Source organism: Nuphar pumila, chromosome 11 (genome assembly GCF_984573655.1).
Source record: "Nuphar pumila chromosome 11, dmNupPumi1.hap1.1, whole genome shotgun sequence".
Taxonomy (NCBI): domain Eukaryota; kingdom Viridiplantae; phylum Streptophyta; class Magnoliopsida; order Nymphaeales; family Nymphaeaceae; genus Nuphar; species Nuphar pumila.
The window spans coordinates 58,462,358-58,473,141 of NC_143259.1; the positions used below are offsets into that span (position 1 = coordinate 58,462,358).

Sequence of the window (10,784 nt, forward strand, 5' to 3'; positions counted from 1 at the left end):
AAACCCGAACACGCGACCTTTTTTGGGTTCACCTGCTGCAGTCACCCATGCTGTAGGATCAAATGATGGATGCTGAGTAGCGTCTTCACCATATCGCTCTACCATTTGTTGCTCATATGCCTCCTACAAAATAATGTTTAAAGTATTCATTAATAATTAATGATAACATTATGATGACTTGCATATATATTGCAATGATTATTAATAGAATTAATACATACCGTTGTCGTTCTCGCCTTCTCTGATACGAAGACTCCCGTGGTCTTCCGTTTATGTGTTTCTACAAACACATCCTTATATGGTACACTGCCTCCTTTTTCTGCTTCCTGCGAAGTTAAATGACAAAAGATTTAGTACACAAATTTGCAACTATACTTATAAAATTAATATTATATATTGATGAGTTACCATTTTCTTTAGGTGGCTCCCAAATGTCTTAGATCCACCTGTGTGTAGATGGGCTTCGGGCATCTTCGATCGATTTTGTGAAGCCTTCGCAGAGCGATTTTTAAATGCATCTCCCGCCCACATATCGCACATTTCATCCCAGTAATCTCTCCTGATAGTAATAGGACCATGGCCCTTCCACAGTAATGGATCATCTACTACGCCAGATGCTTTTTTTGCTGCAGTCTTCATAGTGTGCAGCATGTCTGCAAATCGATTGGCAGCCACCTTCTGCCACACCTTCCTTGCATCATTTTCTTCCACCGTAGTTGCAAAGCGATTCGAAGCCTACAAATATTTTCAGAAAGTTAGTAGACATTGCTTAAATAAATTAAATATGAAACACATTAACTATGAGGAACAACTGTATACCATGAATGAGGACCACAATCTGTCTAATACCTCCTTTGGGTACTCTTTCCATTGAGCAACTGGTCCTGGTAGATGTTGAAGAAGTGAATTCCTAATCTCCCGTACTACTTCTTGTGGCTCAAACCTCGTGCTGCACATGAATTGTTACACAGTAAATATCAATATAAAATATTTAAAAGATATGCAATAATTGAAAACAAAATACTTACGGTCGATTATCGATATACACTATTCGAATGAGTCTTCTTGTGCCAGCCTGTGAAGACCCTGTTTCCTGTGTTGGCTGTTGACTTGTGCGATCAACTGGTGTAGGTGGGTCGTATACAGGCGCAACATCATCTGTAAAAAAATACACACCAAGTTCTCAGAATGTGCATTTGAACTAATCAAGCATCTAATTAGTTATATGATATACCTATAACAGGAGCCCGTGAAGATGAAGGTTGAGCCTGGCTACTACTGGATGAGCGACCACTATAACCTCCACGAACCATATTCTAACAAATAACATATGTCATACAATACATTCAAATAATTCACATCAAGTATTACAATGCATTCAAGTCATTCACATCAAGCATTGCAATGCATTCAAATAATTCAAATCATTGACATCAAGTATTGCACTAATTCAAATCATTCGTTAATTGCATAAATTATAATACATTCAGATAAATTACAATGCATTCGAATCATTCGTATCAAGTATTACAATACATTGAAATAAAATTTTTAATCATTCACACCAAGTATTGCAATACAACTCACATCAAGTATTACAATGCATTTAAATAGAGGTTTGTAGTATAAGATTTTTTTCACTAGCTTGAGAATTCTTCCTCGTCACTAGTTTGACTTTCTTCTTCTTCTTCTTCTTCTTCTTCTTCTTCTTCTTCTTCATTGTTTGCCCATCCACTTGGTACATCATTTGGATCACATTCCTCTATGAATGTTTCATCAGCCAATGGAGATATGACATGCATATCATGCGCAACATCGTGACCATAAGCGAAGTCACAGACATCATCTGATTGATAGTAATCACTGTCTTCAGCTAACTCATCTTCTTGTAACTGATCATACTCGGGGTATAGTTTGGATTTCACCTTGCAAACTGCCCACCATTCATTTCTATCTGACTTTTTTATACTCGGATATGAAGTATAATAAACTTGTTGAGCTTGCGAGGCTAATATGAATGGTTCATATGTTCCAAACCTGGATTTATGATTCACCTCCACAATGCCTGAAGCTTTGTCGAGTCTTGTTGCAGTTGGATCAAACCAATGACACTTGAATACCGTAACCCTGTTATTCATGCCTAAGTAAGTCAACTCCATTATTTCCTCTATAACACCGTAGTAATCATGTTCATTTTCACCGTAGCTGCTACCCTTGACACACACGCCACTATTTATCGTTGATTTGTTTATACCGTAGTCTTTTGTATGGAATCGATAACCATTTACGATATACCCGTTGTAGCATTGCACAACTTTGGTCAGACCATTTTCTAAATCACATATTCCTTGATCTTTAACATCACCATGGCGAACCTACGCACAGACATAAACAATTATTGTGATCACGATCAATTAAGTAACTTAGTGTTGTTTATAAGTACAAAATTTATGTTAGCTTCTTTACCAACTGTTTCAACCACTCCACAAACTTAGTTTCACGTTCTTTTTGTACTTCTGCATTAGTGAGATGTAAAACTTTGCTTTGCAACTCCAGATCAAATCGTCTGCAAACCACAAATACTTATATTACCGAGCCATGTATCCACATATAGAACATAAAAGGATTTATAATTGAGTTGCATATACATATACTTACTCGATGTATGGGTCGATCGCTGAACAATTAAAAAGAATATAGATGTGTGCTGCATCTTGCTCTCGATCTGTCAATAGCCTTGATCGGCAACTACCAAATGCATGCCCAAGTCGTTGAAATATCGACAGCTTGTCAGCTACAGTTACTTGTTCTCCATCATCGTTACGGGGCGGGCATGTGTAACGTGTTGAAATATGAGGTTCGAAGTACATAGATGAGAAATTTGAAATCTCTTCTAAAGTGTACGCCTCACAAATAGAGCCTTCTACTCTTGCTTTATTACGAACCTTTTTTTTTAGGTCGAACATGCATCTGACAAGAATATACATTTCAAATTTTAAATATCTGTCATTAAAGAGACAAATATAAAAAAACATATACCTTTCAAATGGGTACATCCATCGATATTGCACAGGGCCACCAACCCTTAGTTCATATGGCAGATGTATGATCAAATGTTCCATAACATCGAAAAATGCTGGCGTAAATATCTTTTCTAACAGACAAACAGTGGTGATGACAGAGTCCTCGAGATTCTTTACATCTGATACAATGACCTCCGATGCGCACAATGTTCTGAAAAATCCGCTCAACTCAGACAATACCCCCCATATAGGTTTGTCTAACATATCATGGAATGCTAGGGGTATCAATCGTTGCATAAAGATATGACAATCATGGCTCTTCAATCCATATAACTGTCCATCGTCAATCTTCACAGCCCGAGCAATGTTAGAGACATATCCATCTGGAAATCTCAGTTGTCTCAACCATTGACATACATGTTTTATTTGATCAGGTCCGAGCACGTACTTCGCCTTTGGTTTCAGTACTTTGCCATTATACTCTTTGAGTTCCAATTCTGGTCTTTTACATATTAATTTTAAATCCATACGGGCCTTCGGATTATCCTTCGTTTTTCCTTTAATATTCATTACTGTATTGAACACATTATCAAACACATTTTTCTCTACATGCATCACATCCAAATTATGTCGTATCAATAGGGTCGGCCAATACGGTAGTTCCCAAAAAATAGATTTTTTCGTCCAATTGTGTTCCTTCCCAAATCCACGGAAGGGTGTAGGACTGCGGGCATCTGTTAATACATCTGGAAAGTATCGCAATCTTCTTAAAATCTCTATGCCAGACAATCTTGAGGATGGACCTTCCATTTCAGTTGTGCCTGCTGTAAATGCAATCTTTTGACGTCGGAACGGATGATCGCTGGGTAGAAATCGACGATGGCAATCAAACCAGCAAGGCTTCCTTCCATGCCTCAATCTAAAAGCTTTGGAATCCTCCATGCAGTACGGACAAGCCAACCTCCCATGTCTGCTCCAACCAGATAACATACCATATGCAGGGAAGTCACTGATTGTCCATAGAACAGCGGCCTTCATGTTGAAATTTTGTTTTTTGTGGGCATCATACGTGGTAACACCGTCATCCCACAGTACTTTTAATTCATCAATCAATGGCCTTAGATATACATCAAGATTTTGGCCAGGTGAGGTCGGACCAGGGATCAACAGAGACAAGAAAAGATTTGGACGTTTCATACACAAGCTTGGTGGAAGGTTGTATGGAGTTACAAATACTGGCCAGCATGAGTATGGAGTTGATCTACCCCCAAATGGATTAAATCCATCTGTACATAGACCGAGTCTAACATTTCGCACTTCCATTGCGAAGTTCTGATGAGTACGATCAAAGTGCTTCCAAGCTTCAGCGTCAACAGGATGCGTGATCTTGTTTTCATCGTGTCGAACTTTATTTGCATGCCATCTCATGTGTTTAGCTGTCTTTGAAGACATATACAATCGCTGCAATCTAGGAGTGATAGGAAAGTAGCGGAGCGACTTGTATGAAACTTCCTTTGATCTCGTGCTACCATTGCCTCTTGTCTTTGGCTTGAACCGAGGATGCCCACATGACGGGCATGATATGTCGTTTTCCTGCTCCTTGAAATACAACATGCAGTGATTTGGACAAGCATCAATCTTTTTGTAACCCATACCTAGAGCGTTGACCATAACTTTCGCACGATAGAAATTTTGTGGCAATTTCTCATCTTTAGGCAACATACTCTTCACAATCATGCACAAACGGTCAAAACATGATTGACTCAAATTATACTCGGACTTCAAATTCATTAGTTGAAGAACTGCAGACAAGATAGTGTGACTCTCACAACCGTTCCAAAGTGGCTCATCAGCATCTCTAAGTAAATCATAAAATCTACTAGCTGCATCGTTTGGTGATTCTTCATCTACGACAGTTCTTACATCACTAGAACTCATAGCAGAACCCAGTTCTGTTCCTGCAGCATCAAATATCAAATTCGTATATGGATTATCGTGCACCACATTCACCCGTGCATCAAAATCGTTTCTAAATTCTTCTCCATGAAACGTCCAGTTCTGATAATCACTCACAAAACCCTTCCTGTATAGGTGATGTCTAACGCCATGAGGTTCTACAAATCGATTATTCTTACAAATCTTGCAGGGACACCTAATCCGACCTGTGGGATCTACCGTACTGACACTTGCCGTTGCAAATTCAATAAAACTGTCGACACCATCCATATATTCATGCGATAACTCATTGTCTACTATCCTACGGTACATCCATTCACGGTTTGCAGTCATTCTGTCGTATGATGTTACGAATAGTATCCTAACCAGTTAAAAGAGAACCATCAGAATACTATGATGAAGAAAATATCAAATTTATCATGCAATATATGATGTCATACAATCACAAGAATTATGATGCATGCATTGATAACTTAATATTTTCATGTGCAAACTATTCATGACACGATACATTCATTTGAAGCATGCTTTCAGTATACAATTTCACATGGAAGACATAATCAAATTGAAAGTAACTACATGTAAGCATGGATACAATCACATCAAACATTGCAATACATCGAAATAATTCATATCAAACAAATATCAAACATGTACCTGCAGCAAACACACTTCAATATCCCACTAACTACTACCATGCATAGCATGGACTCCGTACTCCAAAAATAAGAACACTTCCATATTCATACATTAAAATCATGCTCAGCATGATCTCCGAACTCCAACAAAGTAGTCATAGATATCAACAACTAAGTGAGTGTGTGAACAATAAAGTGTTATATTCAATAAATTAAATAACATGTGATGCGCTTGCATCACTTACTCACCACGGGTATTTACCCGATTTGCATTGTTTTTGTCACTTACTTACCACGGGTGGCGGGGCACAAGCAAGTTCTGTTGAGAAATCTGCAAAAAAAAATGATGTTTTAAAATGAAGTCACCATGAAATTATTCGACCATATTAAATCATAAAACCTTAAAATACAAGAAAATAAATTATAAATAAACCAAAACATCATAAACTATAAGAAAAATAAACCATAAAATTAAATAAAAAAGCCACAATTTAAACCTTAATCAAACAAGGAAAAAACCTGCCAAAATCAAATACAAAAAAATCCTTCATCAAATTAACTAAAAAGTATTAATTAAAAAAATGTGATTTAAATCCCTAATTATAGAAAATAAAAATAAAAACTCTAAATAAATAAAAAAAACCTAATCAAATTAACTATAAAAGCCTTAATTAAAAAATTTTGATTTAAAGTCCTAACCAAATTAACTAAAAATCCTTAATTAAAAAAATTATGATTCAAATCCCTAATCATAGAAAATAAAAATAAAAGCTCTAATCAAATCCAAGAAAACCCTAATCAAATTAACTATAAAATGCCCTAATTTTTAAATTTTGATTCAAAGCCCTAATAAAACAAAATCAAATAAAAAACCCTAATTAAATTAACTACAAATAGCCTTAATTTAAGAAATTTGATTCAATTGCTTAATAAATGAAAATCAAAATAAAAAATCCTAATCAATGAAAATCAAAGAAAACTAAACAATAAAAATAAAATAAAAACCCTAATTTCTGAAAAAAGAAAAAAAAGAGCAAGAAACCAGGGGGTCGACCCCCGGCCGGACACGGCAGGGGGTCGACCCCCGGCCGGACATCAAAAGGGGTTGACCCCCTGCCGGACAAGGCAGGGGGTTGACCCCTGGCCGGAGACGGCAAGGGGGTCGACCCCGGCCGGACAAGGCAGGGGGTTGACCCCCTGCCGGACATCAAAAGGGGTTGACCCCCTGCCGGGGTTGACCCCCTGCCGGACACGGCGGGGGGTCGACCCCCGGCCGGACATGGCGGGGGGTCGACCCCCCCCCCCCCCCGGCCGGACACGGCAGGGGGTCGACCCCCTACCAGGGTTGACCCCCGGCCGGACACGGCAGAGGGTCGACCACCTACCGGGGTCGACCGCCTGGCAGAGTCGACCCCCTGCCGGAAAACGCAGGGGGTCGACCGCCTGGCAGAGTCGACCCCCTGCCGGAAAACGCAGGGGGTCGACCGCCTGGCAGAGTCGACCCCCTGCCGGAAAAAGCAGGGGGTCGACCTCCAATCCATTTACGTACCTGCGGTTGCTCCGGGCAGCGACGGCGGCAGCGGAAGGTTGACGGAAGGAAGAGGGCGGCAGGAGGGAGAGGGCGGCGGGCGGGAGCAGCGAAAGGAGAAAGGAAAAAGAGGGCTGGGATTAGGGGTAATGCGACATATAGCGACGGCTTAGCGACGGATTAATTCCGTCGCTAAGCCATCGTAATTCAAAAACAAAAAAGGCGACAGAAAATATTTCGTCGCCTAGGCCGTCGCTATGTTGCGACGGAATCTTAGCCGTCGCAATTCCGTCGCTAACTGTCGTATTTATTGCGACAAAACATTCTCTCGCAAAATCCGTCGCTACTTAGCGACGGATTTTGCGAGGGAATGTTTTCTGTCGCTAGTTTCGTAAAATTCTACAAATATAGCGATGGATTCATTTCTCTCGTTAATCTGTCGCTAAGTAGCGACGATATAACTCCGTCGCTAAATTCCGTCGCTAATCAACTATTTTTTTGTAGTGTCAAACCTAGTTCAACCCACTTGAGCCTAGTCAAATCAACCTTAGTTTGAGTCAACCGAGCTTACCTTACCCCAAACCTAAGTTGAGTCAAGCTTAGTTGAACCTAAACCAACTTGAACCTAGTTGACTAAGTCAACCCTAAACCGAGTTCAACCTAGTCTTAATAAGCCCAAGTCCAAGACCTAGACCGAGCCCAAGTCAAAGTCAAAACAAACCCAAGGTCGAGTCAACCTTTACCTAGTCAACCCAACCTTAGCTAAACCTAGCCGAGTCTACCTAAGTCAACCGAACCCAACTAGTTAGGTCAAACCTAAACCAAGTCCATACTAGTCCGAGTCGAGTCAAACATAGTTCGAACCTACCTAATCCAAACCGAGTTCTCCCAAACCAACCCGAACCTATCTAAGTCAAAACCGAGCCTAATTGAGTCAATAGAGTGAGTCCTAACCCTAACCTTTGTTCTTTAGTGAAGTAGGTTCATTTAGTATTATTTCTTTTGATTTTTATACTAATTAGTTTATTTATCTAATTTAGTTTTAGTGTAGAAGTGTGTGTACGTGTATCGTATTTGTTTAGTATGTGTGAAATGTGCTTTGTGATGGTTTGAATGATAGTTAGATATTCGTTAACTTATTAGGCATATTGCATTTTATCGATTAGTATAGTTGCATTTGCATTGTTATTTAACGTAGTTCTAGTCATAATTTGCTTATCGTGTTTTGCTAGTCGTACATTTAGCATATTCGTAATAGTCATCTGCATATACACTGTTATACAGTGTCATTTAGATTGCATTAGGTTGATTTGTTTTTTTTTTTAGAGTGTTAAAATAGATTCTTAAAGTGAATAGTGCACTCAAATAAAAACCAGATTTTTGCCCTGTCGCATTAGCATTATTTTCTGTGCAAAAACTCTATGTTTTCCAAATTTTTTTATTCTATTCACTTTATTGACGTGTTATTTAACTGCAGACCAAATTTCAGCTCATTCGGAGTTGATTTGGTCTGATTTTTAAGCGTTTTGCGAAAACTGCTTTTTCTGGATTTCAAATTACAGGACTGTCGATATCCTGATTTTTCCCAGATTTGAAACGCTTATATATGGAGTTACAGATACTGTTTTTCAATTCTGTAAAAACTGTCAGTTTGTTTAATCTGTCAGTTGCAGAACAGAACAAATTTCGGGAAAATCGGATCTCGTTTGCCCTGTCAAACAGTAGTTTTCCGATAACCTGTCAGAATGCTATTTTACACTAGTTAGGGGTAGTTTCGTAATTTTCTTAGTTTCGGCAATTTAGACTTGTTTTCAGTAGTTTCTGCATTTTAGGAGTTGCATAATCATCATACAGCATTAGTAGAATTAATTTGGTTAATTTTAGAATTAATGTAGTATTTTCTTTAATTTTTGTTTGATAAATAGCATTTGCTTTATTATTTTCGTAAAAGTAGAATTAGTTTTATTTATTGTTTGCATTATTAAAATAGCATACTAACTTTGTATTTTTCTGCATTTTTAGGTTGTAAAGTATACTTAGTTTCCAGGGTTATTTTTCAAGTGTGAGGAGTGAATAATTGGCGAAAAGACGGAAATACCCTTGGTGTGGAGCAGAAGACTGATTGCTTGTTTATTTTCATTTTAGTAATTAATTGTAGTTGTATTGACTTTATAATTGTAGATTGACATTTGACATTAATAAATTAAATTTTCTAGAAATATCGTGGTTAATTCTTGTTCCCTGAGGATTCGACCCGTACTTACCACTTTGTGGAAAGTCGGTTTTTATATTTTTGGTTGACGATTTTCCAAAGTCTTATTGAAAATAATTGTTTTAAAAAGAGCATTCTAAAATATCAACCAAATTTTGGCGCCGTTGCCGGGGAACGGCGAATTAATTACTTTATTTCTTAGAGTTTGATTTATTAATTGGTTTTAGTTAATTAGTTGTTTTATTTTTAGTTAGTAGGATTAGTAAGTGAATATAGGATTAACATAGTTAGTAAATATAGGATTCACGTTCTGTTCTTTCTAGGATTCACTTGAAATTCATTCTGCAATGAGCGATTAGACAGGTGGGTTTTAGAAAAACTTAGTTTGTGATTTCCTGTATTTATCTTTTCAGTACTTTAGAGTAGTTTAATTTGTTATTTCATTTACTTAGTTAGATCATTCTGACATAATTAGTTTAGTATATTTGTTTAGTAGTTATTTATTTTGTGTTATTTATATTTAGTACCTGTGTTAGTTAAATTTTTTTTTTATAGATTTAGGTTGTTTGCTTACATCTGGTCTTAGTACCAGTGTATGCAGGGTCGACGAGGTCTAGGAACCCCATTACACCCATTTGTTGACAACCCAGAGAGAATTTTACATTCTCATCGAAGTTCGGCAACAATGGCTGACATGGATCCTCCACCTCCACCCCCAGTTCTTTCACGCCCTCTACGGGAATACTTCATTCCCACAGATTATGTTCAGGCATCCTGCATTCGGAGACCCGATGTAGGAGCGCCTCATTACGAGATTAAGGCCAGCATTATTCAGATGCTTCCATCCTTTTATGGCCTTAGTCATGAGGATCCCTACCGACATTTAGATGAATTCCTCGAAATCTGTTCTACTGTTAAGATACAGAATTTCGATGATGATGCTTTAAGGTTGACTCTATTCCCCTTTTCATTGAAGGACAAAGCCAAGTATTGGCTAAAGTCCTTAGATTCTGTAGAAATAGAGTCATGGGATCAATTGCAACAGGAGTTTCTTCGGAAATATTTTCCCATTGGTCGTACGAACCAATATCGTAGAGCTATCACTAGCTTTTCAGAGCTAGATGGTGAGCGCTTTCATGAGACCTGGGAGAGAATGAAGGATCTCCTCAGGAAATGTCCCCATCATCAGGTGCCGAAATGGCAACTGGTGCAGAGCTTCTACGATGGATTGTCTGACAAGAATCGTCAGATGATCGACTCTTCATGTGGAGGGACATTCATGCTGAAGAGCGATGACGAAGCATGGAGGCTATTTGATACATTGGCTGAGAATTCACTCCACCATGCTTCGAGCTCTCATTCTGATAGAGCCACACCCAACATTCAGAAGAAAGCTGGTGTTCTTGAAGTTGGTCCATCTACTGCAC

At 38.4% G+C, this 10,784-nt stretch overlaps 1 non-coding gene across 1 annotated transcript; it reads right to left on the reverse strand.

The window, feature by feature from the left end:
- Positions 1-10,445: 10,445 nt before the first annotated feature.
- Positions 10,446-10,548, reverse strand: LOC149822389 (small nucleolar RNA R71). The gene has a single exon (XR_016426328.1). It is a non-coding gene; the product is annotated as a small nucleolar RNA R71 (small nucleolar RNA).
- Positions 10,549-10,784: the final 236 nt, after the last annotated feature.